The 14,427-nt window shown below is 38.0% G+C and overlaps 1 protein-coding gene across 4 annotated transcripts in view; it reads left to right on the forward strand.

Moving 5' to 3' along the window:
• The first annotated feature begins 1,597 nt into the window (after positions 1-1,597).
• The window catches only part of LOC139479947 (tyrosine-protein kinase CSK-like), a 38,160-nt gene continuing 25,330 nt past the window's right edge, over positions 1,598-14,427 (forward strand). For all 4 annotated transcript variants that reach the window (XR_011654375.1, XR_011654376.1, XM_071262889.1 and 1 more), the window contains exon 1: positions 1,598-1,688. The gene's annotated coding sequence lies outside the window, so the exon portion shown is untranslated. The remainder of the gene's footprint in view (positions 1,689-14,427) is intronic.

A 14,427-nucleotide genomic window follows, 5' to 3' on the forward strand; every position in this document is an offset into this window, starting at 1 on the left:
CTGCACCCGCTGTAATATAAAATGTGAATATGGCCTACACTACTTTACGAATAAAAAAAGAAGAAAAGATTATTATGAATATCATGTGTCAGTGCAAGCATGTCGGAGGAAGTGGGCTCTTCTCACAGCCGGATATATCAAGTAATCATCGCGGCGTGACCGTTGTTTTACTATTTAGCTCCTCTTTTTATGATTTCAGAAAATAATTTAATTTATTTAATTTATTAATCACAAATTCGATTTCTACATGTCAAAATATCTTTGTATTGATATCACAAAACCGAATTAGTGAAAAAAATGAAATTGACAAAATCAAGATTTCAATAATAAATCTATTTTTCTTATACCAACCATTTATTTTGTGATATTACCAATGGATCTATTGGAATAATAAAATAGGGAATTAGAAGTAAAACAGCCTCTTTTATGGCAGAAGGCCTTCAAAGATCCGAAGCAAGCATGTCACTGCACTCGCTGACTTGGTTGATGCATGTCGTCGTGTCCCAACCGCGTGGATCGATGCTCATGATGTCAATCACTGGATTGTTTGGTCCAGACTCGATTGTTTACAGACCGCCGGCAAAATGCTGGAATATTGCTGAGTGCGGCGTTAAACAACAAACAAACAACCAACTTATAGTATGGGTTTTGCAAGTGATGTTCATCCATGCCAGGGTTAGTTAGATACGGCCGTTCTCATTGTAACGACTCTTGGTAATACAAAACTGAACTATGGCCAGCGGGGCTATGATTTGAGCTTACAAACAGGCTCAGCTGGTATATTTAACCAGGGAGTAGTCCACATGTCCTTAATACCCCCCCCCCCCCCCCCCCCCCCCCCCCAATCAAAACCGACAGAAAAGAATTACATATGCATCTGGTGTCACATGTGTGACAGAATGTCCTGATACAGCGTCTTTATGCCCATTCTTGCAAAAAGTAAAGGGACATTAAATTGTAACTCGTGTAAAGGCCTAACTTTCCCCCTTATACTTTGTTCCCTTATAGTTGTATGCTATAACGAAGAATTGAAAGCGTTAACGTGTGACGTTTAGTCAACCTTCTGTGTACAACAACCGCAACGTCGACAAGGAAGTAAAACCCAGTACAAGGAGATGATCTGTCAAAAGTATTTTTCTTAGCCAAACCATTCAGACTTCGGCAATTGTCTCCCTTCCTTCGATCAACGTTCATTGGTAAAATACAGCTTTTACTTGTAATTTAAATAATATCGACGGTAAACAATAAACCAATTCTGTCGCAGATACATTTTTAAGTGTTCAAAAAAAGAATACCTAACTTCCGCTTCAGGAATGGTTAGCACTAGATATACAGCAGCTGTTGATCTACCAAAACTAGCGTTTTTTACTTGTAGAGGTCTTCCTTCTCAACGAGTTTTATTTACGCTTGAAATGTCGTTTTAGCTATCCACACAACAAATGTTTTACCCTTTCTTCAAAATTATTTAATTCAAGGTGATTACAATGTTTAGAATGCTTTCCAGCCCCGATGTAGAGCTGCTTCTGATATGTGATGCAACGCCCCTCTATTACAACTTATTCGGGTCCTTTGACAGGCAGTTACGTCCCTTGGAAGACAGGGGGCGTTGTTTCCGAGCATGGCGGACGAAGTTTATTCTTCCTGTTTGGTTAAAATTGTTTATTGACACTTTATTGAGGATATATTTGGTAAGTGGAGCCCGTCATAACATTTCTCTGATAGATCGCTTTGTCTTAATTGTTCTGAATTCATCGTAACTTATTTCATTAGGCCTTTTGTCTGTAGAAATAACTGAAGTATTCGCAGAATTTGACCGGTCGCATTTAATTATTTGTGTGTCAGAGTGAGCTGGCGTGATTAATCACACTTAATTGTGGATGACGAGGATAAGACAACGTATTATCTTTGAATTGACAGATCAGTTAGTTCATCTAACTCTAACATATGTGAATACTTGTTCTAACGAACCTGACATTTTGCCGACGAATCCCGTCTGTGGAGAAACAAAGTGATCAACAGTGAGGTGATCAATATCACGAAATTGACACTGCATCAGAACTTGACAAGATGTTTAGTTAATAACATAGACGTTTCGCATACAGGCTATTTACTAGGTGTGCCGTCTCGAAGTAAGACACTCCTCTTGCAAACATGTTTCAGCCTTTAATTTATTAAATTCAATATGTTTTATTTATCATCATGGTCACTTATTACGAAGACCTATTTCAGACCATAATATTATTTTACATGTTTAGCTAATTTATTTTGCTTGGACATTGTGTAATGCTAGACATTAAAGTATGCTTGTCTTGTCAATTTAGAGTATGCTTGTCTTGTCAATTTAGAGTATGCTTGTCTTGTCAATTTAGAGTACGTTAACTACAATTTTGGGGCAATGATCATGCTTATGAGTTTTGTCGAGTGCAGGCTAAATAGTAAAACGGCATCTCCACAAAACGTCACAGATTTCTCTGGCGAAAACGGCACCGCATTTGGTGAAGACAGCTACAGTGTGTTGGGCGAAAACAGCACCTCTGTTTTTAATAACGATAACGATTTTATGTAGTATTATATCTTCGTCAATACCGGCCCATGTACCACAAAACATTGTGATAGTAGCTGACTCAGCTAATTTCTCAATAACAGGCTACAGAAAGTCGGTACCACATACACGATGGGTCCACTGGTCACAGTTATCACAGGATACAGCATGTTGATTTTTTCTGACATTCTTCTCACATGCAACACATGGAAAGGCCATTGTGAATAATTGTGATCTGACATAACCATGTTAGGCCTCTTAAATAGAGTTTCAGCTTGACATTGAGTTAAATTGAGTAAAGGTACTTAAAGGGGCACTGATCTAACGCAATTCCCTGGGACTGGTTGTTGCCTTTGTTATTGTTTTTTCCCAGTGAGTACCCGGATGTAGAGCAGAAATCTAGACTAGCTCGCGACCTCTGTTGCGCCATTCGTAAGCGCATTAGTCACTTTTATGGATACCGGTAGTAATAAGAGCTTATGGTCACATTGATCAACAAAATGAAATACAGTTTTCGAGATAATAAGGAAAAGTAGGTATCTTTGTGGGTAGCATCGGTAATGGTGTCGAAGTTTTGATAAGTCACTTGCTTGATAATTTTTTGCGATTTTCGTTAACACTAGTTTGACTTGCAACACAAAGTAAATATTTCTCCTGAGCATTGCTTTTTTTATAGTGTGTATATTTTTTTTACTGTCAAAATGTGTAACATATTTATTAAACGTCTAAATATTCAGTTATTTTACAAAGTGACTGAAACACATTTCCATCTGTATTATTATGATATCGAATTCCAAACATTTTGATGTTTAATGTCATCACCAAGAGACTGAAAATGTTACGTTGAAAAGTACATTTCTATGTTGTTTGGCTTCTAATCCTACATAACAATCTGTTGTGATGTTTGTAGGCCCTTTTGATCGTCTTAATCAATCTGGACAGATTTTTTAGTAAAAATGACTGAAATATTTACACATTTTATAAATTGCCTGAGAGAATCACATTTTACAAATTGACGGTAATCTATACACGCTTACAAAGGAAATGACCTGTGAAAACAACGTCTATCGCGCATTGAAGAATTTCCCAACCAAGACGTAGAGAAACAAGAACGAATCCGTTCAAATGAAGGAAAACAAAATGCAAATACCATAATTACAACTTACCAAATTGATGTGTATAAATAGGCAGCTTCCTTGTTCGAGGAATGTATCCGTGAATATCCACACAAAGGAATAATATCCCACTCGTCTGCAGCTATACAAAATAACTTATTCGATGTCACGTGTCTCTGTAACTATCAAATATTCTAAAAGATATATATCGTTTCGGGATATTATAACCAGTGTTCGTTTCTCAACTGATCACTTGGATTGTTTCAGGTGTTTCACATAGGTGTCAAGTCTTAAGGGTTGGCTGAGAAAGGCCACGTGACAACTATTTTCATTACGTCCACGGTTCCTAAAAAATCCATTGAGTTTGTTAACAATGAGCAACCAATCAACGTATTATTAGTTAACCCTTTGAACAAAGTATGTTGTTTTTACATCGGCACTTCACGCCATGATATGAGTGTATTCCCTTTGTTTTAGTAAACCTAGACATGTAAACACTCACTTTTGACATATCAACTGTGCAAGATAACAGTGATTAATCAATCAACGTATTTTCTGTTAATCCTTTGATGACTAGGAACGATCCGTTGATTTACCAAAAAAAAGTAAATCAACTGATCATTCATCTCTTGTTGGGCTGCCACGTGCATATTACATAACGCACATTTCACCTCACTTCAAACCTGGATTTAGATTGAATAATTGCCCCAGACACAATAAATGCCAAATGAGAACCTTTGTCAGGTAATCTAAGTGGCGCTACCACTAATTGTACCTGTAATAAATTCATTAACTGAGCATCAAGTGAATGACGACAAATACACAAGTGTAGGGTTATACGAGAAAACGTGGATGACAACAAGGAAGTAGTAATCGTATTATCGACGCAATCCGAAATCAGAAAATGCTTTCACTGCATGGATACTTTTTTTAGTATTAAACTATAACCATCTGGGGTATTTCCAAATGACGACTTCCGATGAGCTCCGCCGTTCTTTTTGTCTGTCTGTTTAGGCTGAAGAAATTAATTGACAGGCGCCCTTTGTCGAATCTTTATAGATCACAGTTAACCAATCAGTGTTTATGCAAAAATGCGTCAAACAAATATTGCCTCCAGCCTCCAAGTTTATTTAGCTGTCCTTGCAGACGGTAGCCCAGTCTCTGGTCACGCTCAGTTGCGTTGCGTATCATCCGGGTACTCACGGGGGAAAAAACAATAACAAAGGCAACAACCAGTCCGGGGAATGGCGTTAGATCAGTGCCCCTTTAAACTTCAAAGCGTGTAGTGTTTTCACAATAAGTAAGCTGCGCCTCCGAATCAGCATCGGCGACTAATTTGGAGAAGGGGGCAAATTTCTAAGGTAAACTTGTTTTAACATTTCACAATTATTTGTGTTTGTAAGAGACGATGTGAGTTTAATTTCATTTATTTTACTTCAAAGCATGTTATGTTTTCACAATAAGTTCAGTTGCGTATAGGCTAAGTTGGAATATAGTTGGAGTAGAGGCTAATTTCTAATGGAAACATTTCAAAATTATTGGTGTTTGCAAGTTACCATGTAAGTTTAATTTTATTTATTTGACCAAGGTAAAAAAAAAATAAGGTGCCATTTTCGCCAGGCAATAGTAGCCGTTTTCCCTTGAGGCGAGGGACGTTTTTGCCCGGTCACGTTTTGATGAGGTGCCATTTTAGCTATAAATGTGCACTGTACAATGTAAACTGGGTGCATGTTTCTGCATTTCAAAAGCCTGGGTACTGACCCTGGCCACTAACTAGTTATTGCCATATTTTTCATGTTGTTTTGAGAAATTAGCAGTTAATGTAATGAGTAAGAAATGTTAATGTCAATTTATCGTCTGCCAACTGTTGCAAAGAAAACTTCACAAACATAAGCTACACATTGCTTATTCATAATACTATTAACTATCAGCATGATCACCTGGCTATGGTTTTTCAATATGTTGAGGTTATGCTTATTTAAGCATGTATGTTTGGGGGAAGTTATTTTGGGCAGATTGTAAGCACGGGTGGGCGAGTCGCCTGAGGCGCCATGATGCGATGTGCAAAGTTGCATCCCTTTGGCATGCCAGAAATCTATGATTGTGGGTTCGAATCCCGAATTGCCCGATTATGTTTCTAGGTTTGTCAGCACCATACCCGTGCTCATGGGTTTCACCGAAGTGGTAAACATTGAAGACCTTCATCACTTTGGGCTTTCCTCCTACATTAAGCTGACTTGCCGCAATATAACTGGAATACTGTTAAAAGCTGCGTTAAACCCAACTCACTCACTCACTCTGAAGCCTTGTTTGTAAACAACAGCCGATAAACCCAGAGCCTGCTCATCTCTGCTTACCTTATTCTGTGAGAGGTGCAGGGGTAGGTTTATCATGTGACCTGATTTTTGTCTTATTTGTAACCAAATGCAATTATTCTGAAATGAGAGCAGACGGACCTAATGCGCACCCTTTGGTGCACTTTACATATTGTTTGCATAACTAAAGAGATATAACTACAACAACTGCGACAGTGAGCAACATGACTATAACTTTACACATCAGAGTGACTATCAATAGCACCCCAAGGGGCTTCCAAGGCATTATGTGGAGGATAAATACGCAAATGGTAATATGTTATCATGGTTATTGCATTTTATGATATTTTCTCGATTAAAGTTATGTTTATCTAAATGTGTAGACTCATCCATGAACCGATGATGAACACATAAATGGACATAGAGGTTATCACGCGAGTGTGTTTTGGGATGGTAAATATCCTGCATTAGGAATAAACATTGTATTTAGCAAGCCTTGGCGAGCTAAATACATAGTGTCTATTGCTAATAATAATTTTTCTGTGTTTCAAAATTGCTTTCCCTCTCTCACAAACATTACCGAAACATTGCAAGTTTTCCTTGAATGCGCACACTAATATTTATTACGTCACAGGGAAAGTGATGTGTCAGTCTGACAATGACTGTAGCCAATATAGTTCCAGCTGAAATCTGTTTCTTATACAGTGGCGAAGCAACATATACGCAAAACAACAATTGTTTTTAATTGCCTTTCACGGCAATCCATCGGTCTGTCAGCTAGAGTAACTGCCTTTTGTCAAAGGGAAGCTACTCTAACCCTAGTCTATGAGATGTCAAGGCCACGTTCAGGTGTTGTTGACAGTCGGTCTGTCCTGTCATAACGTTAAGAAGTGTAGTCAGATGTACACACAACGACAAAACGAAACAAGGTAACAATTCAAACATATTTTGGCCAAATCCAACTATTTTAATTTGTGCAAAAGGTTTCAAGGCGCAGAGGTCTACAAGCACAGATATGGCTACTGATCCAGCTTGGCTAGGCCTGGTGCCCTCGCAAAATTGTTTCGAAATTTATATCTCTAAAGTTGCCAAAACTTATAAAATGCCTTAGCTACGTCACAGTTAGAAAATGATTTTCAGTACATTAGACTGGTCTTTTGATAATGATAGCAATTATCCCTGTTGTTAATCCAGATTCCCGATGGTTAATTCTGACTCGATCGCCGAATGACGAGGGCGACGCTATGTTTGTTTATAAACAGTGAAAGTAGTTCCTAGTTGACCTTTGATATTTGCATCTCTATCCGCATATGACCCCAACAGATATCGTATTTATCCGTTGGCTTTATCCTGCCAAGAAACCTACCCATTATATGTAAGATATAATATGTAAGATGTGACACTGGGACAGAGTTACTAGGCTGGCAGCAAGGAACTCTGGGTTGGAGAGTGATTAGCTTCAATCGACCAAGGCATATTTGTATTGTAATCAGGACTTTGATAAACACTGGCTTCTAATCTAATTAAACTGGCAATTAGTATTTTGTTACTCATCCATAAGAAAAATACATGAGCTCTCCCTTCAATTTGCCTCTAATAAGGAAAATATGACTGAAGGCAGTTTACTCTGCACAGTGCTTGCATTGTTGGCTTGCTATGCAGAGCTCTATTGTTTTGGTTTGAGAATTGAATTTGGCATGTGATGTCGTGCTCAGAAATGATTTCCTGAATGATTTTAAAACACACAAAGTCGTTGACATAGTGTCCCTTTATCCTGCTAAGCAGGCTTTTTTCAACTGTCCAGGCTATTTTTTTTCAAAGTTACTATATATTAGGCAAGGTCATTATCTTGTGTTTTTAATATTCCCAACAATATAATTTGCTCATGATATTCAGAAATAAGTGTCTTTCTTCTCATGAATAACAGCAGAATTCTAACCAGTTGCAATCAAGTGCAAATTTTAATACTTTTAAAACAATACTTTACCATGTTTACTCTGAGCATGCTAGAACAGAAAGGATTCTAACTCTCAAGAAGCTGGAGGGTAATGGCTGATGAAACTATAAGCATGACCAGAGCAGCTTGAATCCATGGGCGTAGTGGGTAATCGGTTATCACTGTACACATATTTACATCAAATCACATGGACACTTGACCATAAAGTATAATTATTTCAAAGCAGGTTCACTTCAAGAGTAAGTTGACCGTTGTGGCTATTTTTAGTTGTAAACTTGAAACACATTTGTGATATTTTGACTGATAAATGCTGGAAGGGTAGGTAATTAAACAAGTAGAAGGTGATTTATATTAGCAAGTATACCATCTTGCATTGATACAGAAAAAACCTGTATCATGTACATTGTATAGTATCGGTGCATGAAAACTCACAGTGCACCAGTGTATCATTAGCCCTATTACATAGTAGCACCTATGCTCAAGATGATCACTAATTCAAATGCTGATTATACTGAACAAAATTGTGTGACCCTTCTGCTAACAGTCATGACACGACCATGACACAACTTGAAAAATAAACGTCCCCTTTGCTGAGCAGGGTTCTATTAACTGCAACATGACCAGTTGCCCATTAATGCCATCTTCCTGAGGCAAGGGAGTTAACTGACTTTAATAGTCCATTTTCCACCCTTGCCAAACTAGGCTAGAATCCCGAGTTATAGTTTTGGCTGGACTAACGAGTCTATGCATAATCCTATCAAAATCTTGTAATGAAATCGACATCCGGTTCGTATATTGCCCTGCAGATATCGGTCAATTGCAGGATTTGCAAAACTTGTGTACCACCAGCTCGGCGTCAACAGATATTTCCCAAATCTTTTCATGTTTTTAATCAAGGCGCTCACATGATTTGATTCACTTCGCGAAGTATGACCCATTTTATCACAATATGGATTTTGATCATCGATCAGATCGAGTTGATTGGGCACTGCCATTTTGTTTGAAGCAAATGCAAGGGATATGAGAGGTGGAATGTGATTGGTCATTAGGAGGGACATGGAAGGGATAAAACTTATAATAGCCACTGGTTGGCGCTTCAACCGAGCCCAGACATTCCAGTCCAGTTTGGCAAGGTTGGAAACTAGACTTTTATAGTCAGTTGACTCCCTTGCCTCGGGAAGATGATTAATGTTCAAGACCAGTAGACTGTAGTAACGTTACATTTAGAAATACCATTGTCTGATACAACTTGTCGACTAGTTTGATTAAAGTTGTGTTGTCTCACCATGTCAACCCTGACATGTACATTTGTCTGCTGATCACAGTATCTGGCTAGAACATGGAGAATGGATGAATAAGGTGAACAAGACACACATCAAACCTCGCTTCCTTTAACACAGTGAGTTGAAAGATATAGCTTGTACCAAGTCCTGGGGTCTGAGCTCGTCGGTTGACAAGATATCTATTAGCTTTTATTGTTAATACAGTAAACTACAGTTATAACCAACTTAAAGGGACCACTTATTTAAGTTTGTGATAACCGTAGTTCATTAGAAGCATATATACAGCATATATACAACAAATGGCTGGGACTAAAAATAAGTTTGTTATATCGGTCAGTGTGTTATAAGCGTGTTTGTTATAAATGTAGGTTATTGTATTTGGCCGTCCTGGTAAAGTAGAGACTGATTATGGTGGCACAGCCATTGTTATCCCCCTTTTTATTTTATAATTTATAATGTCATGTCAGTGTAAAATTCAAACCTGCCATGGTATGCCAGGCCATAATGCAGATAGACCTTATAACCATGATAACCTTCTCCACAATGCATCTTCCTAATTATTGCCAATTACCAACCAACATTTATCATGCTTATGATAACTCACAGTGCATTTATCATGCTTGTGATAAATGGAAATAACTTATTCATATGACATGTTAAAAACTAGGTGGTAAATAAAAAATGCATAAACTATTGTATCTTATCACATCAGGCGTGTATTGTGGCTTTGTGGATCATAGATTTTACAGTACCTGAACTGTCCTATGCAAGCTTCAGACACAGGACATTGGTAAGAGAATAATTCCCCTGAATGATGTGGATTGAAAACACCAGTTGGTAAAGTTACAGGCTGCTAACTAAGCATGATAGATCCAGTTGCTCTTGTATCTTCTTCCGAGTTGTGAGTTGGACACTGGCACAAGTGTAGCAGTTAACAAGGGTGTCTATTCAAGAAAGGTTACCGTGATAAATAGTTTCCCTTCCAATTATTCTGGATGACAAGATGACCTTAGCATTCTTTTGTTCTTATTTGTTGACAACACAGCATGAACATGATGAAAGGTGGACTTTCATGTGCCTGTTAGAACAAACACTGATCTACGTGTGACATTTAGGTTTTTGTCATATTTTCTGAATGTGTTTGTAAATGGACATTATAATTTGATAGTCATATTAGTAACATCGTTGTCATTTCTTCAGATATTTCTACTATTATGGTCAAAAAGTATGGTTTGTGTAGGTCTATAGATAGAAACTTACAGTAAAAAGTATTATTTTTGTATCCCTTATCTCTGATCCTGATATTCACATACCCAACATCCTAAGGAAGTAATGATTATAAGACTAGTGCTAACCTCATTTCACTGGTCCTCAGAGTTTGTAGCTAGTCCTGCTTGACCAAGACAAAAATGTGTGCTGTACTTACATGTTATATCAGACTCAGTTTGTAGCAAAATTGAAGCATTGAGAACTGGTTTAGAGTCATAACCCTCGAGAATCAAATGCTACTAATCATTGAGGACACCGATGGATCATTGGATGTCTACTTGTCCACAGTACAATTTAGTAGTCTGGGGATAGCTGACTAGCGTGAATAATATAGAAACCATTGTTGATATAGACAAGGCTTCTACTTGGCTTCGTATGCACATCATTGTTGACACGATGTTTCTTGATGTCACAGCCAGTCGTCATGGTCTTTGTAGATGTCACAGTTAACAAAGTAAATGAAGAAGGCACTACTGTTTCTCTATACATACTACAGTTCATTTAAAACTTATCCTTGTTATCAAGTATTAATCATTGTTGATTATAAATAATAATAAGAAACCTGGGTTAGTATTTGTCCTCAGTAACCTCACGCTTGTGTAAGAGCGACAAAAATAGAAGAGGTAGTCCGGCTCCGTGGCGTGGCTGATTGTATGTCATCATGACCCAGTGCTATTAGATCATTCTTTCAGTCTCAGGTTTGTCTGGTCCTGGCTCACTTAAGACTGTTGTCATGTTGCTTGAAGACTGCTGACTGGCATTTTACAATATTCAATCAATGATTATAACATGGATGAAGGAATTGTTACAATTGTTTGTGTATAGTGACTTTAAAAAAATTATGCCAGAATTTGCTTGCACAGAAAATACAAATGTTAATCTTAAAGACATTCATTTACAATGTATAATGTTTATGAAAATGAATATGATATTAACATGCATTCATGTTGTAACCTGATAACTATATATATAGGGTTGTCATTTACATGTGACTGCCTCTGTGGACTTGTGTATGTAGCATCTGCCCAGAGAGCGGGAGGGGTTGGGGAAGGGGGTGCTGGGTGCTGATCCATGGCCCAACATACCCGAAGACTTTAGACAATGTACTTGTCCCTACCCTCTCTGGCGCTATAGGCATAAGGGGATGAAACAAGGACTGGTCAGCTCAGAGTCAGTATGCTGTGACTGAGTGGAGTATCCATGTTGAACTGTGACATGGTATTTCAGAGGGCTAGCACTGTAAAAAGGCATAAGTCCAGGCTAGTACAAGCATCCACACATGTGTATGGAATCTCTACTTATGTGCTATAATTTTGAATGTAACAGTACTGTATAACCTGGGTAGCCATTGGTCTTGTTGATAGGAAATGCTTATCAATCAGATACCACTGGACCCGTAAAGATCTGGGGGTTGAATAGGTTTACAGCAACCCATTCTTGCCATAGAAGGAGACTAAGCTTGTCGTAAGAGGCGACTAACAGGGTCGAGTGGACAGGCTTGCTGCCTTGGTTGATGATACATGTCATCTTATCCCAATTGCGTGGATCGATGCTCATGATGTCAATCACTGGATTGTCTGGCCCAGACTTGATTATTTACTGACCGTTGTCATATAGCTGGAATATTGCTGAGTGCTGTGTTAAACAACAAACAAACAAAAAAGATATCACTGGACTTTATGTCGCAGCCAACTACAGTATTAAACAGTGCAGTATTTTAGCAACAGAAGAATGAGTAGCTGTAAGATTATGGTAGTAAGTCTTCATGGGAAGGAACAGTGTGATAATGTGTAAGGAGAACATGAACTCCCCAAAGTGTATTCTGGACCGAATACTATAACCCCTTGATGATAAACAAGCATGTTCATCGTAATAATAAACCATAGGAAACTATGAAGATAATAACTGTGTAGATATTATAGCATTAAGTCTTCAATTTAGAATGGCGTTAAGAAGCCAGTTCGTAAAACCATTTTTTTTAACATCTTCTTTCTTGTTTTTAACTGGAATGTTGCATGTTTTGACCTTAGCAAGGCCATTATCTGTGAAGTTAGTGGAGATACTTGACGTCTGCTGGAGTATGACACGGTCTTGAATCCAGCATGGCAGTCAGCATACACAATGACGTACCACTGACCTGATTATGTTAGCTCTCGTCACAGTTCACTTGCCCAAGTGATGAGTGTAGAATGACTTGAGTGGTCCTTGTGACTGTGGACATGCCCCACCCTCAAGTCTCAATAGGACCGACAATCACTGAATGAAGCACTGACACAGTCACACGGGACCAAGGGTTTAGTTTCAGGTCACTGTGCCACGGTCATTTGTAGTTGTCTTATGTTTTTTTGACTGGTCCCAAAGAATTCAGCTTTGATCGCCAGGCCTTACTTCTCTGTTCCATGAAAGGGTTGATTTCATTCTTTTGGGTCCTGTTTGTTTCCTTTTAGCTGTGTACATTTTTGTTCTTTTGTACAAATTATTTCAAAAACACATTTATCAGGCTGGCATACATGACAAAATTGACGTGGGCAAATGGAGAAATAAGTATTTAATCTCAATGGTATATATCCGATATATGGCTTGTTATCTTTTGTTATCTATGGGATCCATTATAAGTTGTAGCAGGATCACGAGGGTTAAAGTGGGTTTTATGTGTCCTGGTTCGTGGTATAAAACCTATCGAGGGATGCATAAAACCCTGTGTACCCCTCGTGATCCTGCTACAACAAATTTATTTTACTGAAATGTTTTAATCATGTTAATGTGACATTGTAAAAGAATTAACACAAATTCAAAATTGATTTAAAACAGCTGTTCGATTGATCTGAGGTTAACTGTGTCATGCTGTGTCACATGACTTCCACTGACTCAGAAAAAGCATGCAGCTTTTTGCTTTGAAGCAGGGTATAAGGTCTTTATTTTGTCTCTCAGAAATCTACGTGCATCCTGTATTGCCCGTGGCGGGGTATAGGGGATTTAGTCACCCACTGTGAAATTTATTACCCTCCAAGACAGGTTATGCAGTATTGTATCAATATCACGTGGACCAATCAAATGTCATCATTCTGAAATGGAGGTATGATAAAAGATTTTATACAGTCTGTGGTGAAATTGTATGTGTTGGCATACACATCCTTGATTATTTTGAGCAGACTGTGCCAAAAGATTTGATTCTGAACTTGGCTCATGACATCAGTTTCAGTAGATTTTATATCATTACATATATATCCTTGGCATATTATCTGCTGAACATTGCTAGACCGAAGAGAATATTAGGAGACTCCACAATATGCCCTATACCCTCATTTCAAATTAAACAAAAGTCTTCCCAGCGATATTGTGGACAAGAAAACTTGACTTCTTCCAGTTGTTTGCCTTGCAGACTAATCGTAACAAGAAATCAATGCAATATCAATCGTGATTAGATGAATATATACGATCTGCCCAATGAATGTTGCGATAAGAAAAGCGTTGACCAAGTCACTATAGGTTCTGACAGCTTTTCACTTTGATAGAAAGTACGATGCAACATGTACAAAGACACATGCTGCCCAGAATTTCAATTACTATCTTTTATGGCTGTGCATTGTTGTATTAAATCGATACTGTGAGCATGGCAAGTAGGACTAATCCTTATTATTTACAATTGAATTATGAAATTATTAAATGAGTGATCATGGCAAGCTTTGCTTAGCATTTGAGTTGGTCAAAAGTTCAACGACTTATGCAAACCATCTGTCAAATTGAAATTTTATCAGTCTTTGTTCAACGGCCATCTAAAACATTGTAGTGGTTTTGCTGTATATGGTGTCATTATGAGGACTAGTGGACTAAAAATGTGAGGTTTGGGGTAAATACCTTGATAAACTGAAGATAATGGATGGCGATGCATAGGTTACAGTGCCTATCTGGGCAAGCTGCATTAATTCTTGTCTGCAGTGATCAT

The sequence above is a fragment of the Haliotis cracherodii genome, unplaced genomic scaffold, assembly GCF_022045235.1.
Source record: "Haliotis cracherodii isolate W230 unplaced genomic scaffold, xgHalCrac1.p SCAF_1, whole genome shotgun sequence".
Classification (NCBI taxonomy): domain Eukaryota; kingdom Metazoa; phylum Mollusca; class Gastropoda; order Lepetellida; family Haliotidae; genus Haliotis; species Haliotis cracherodii.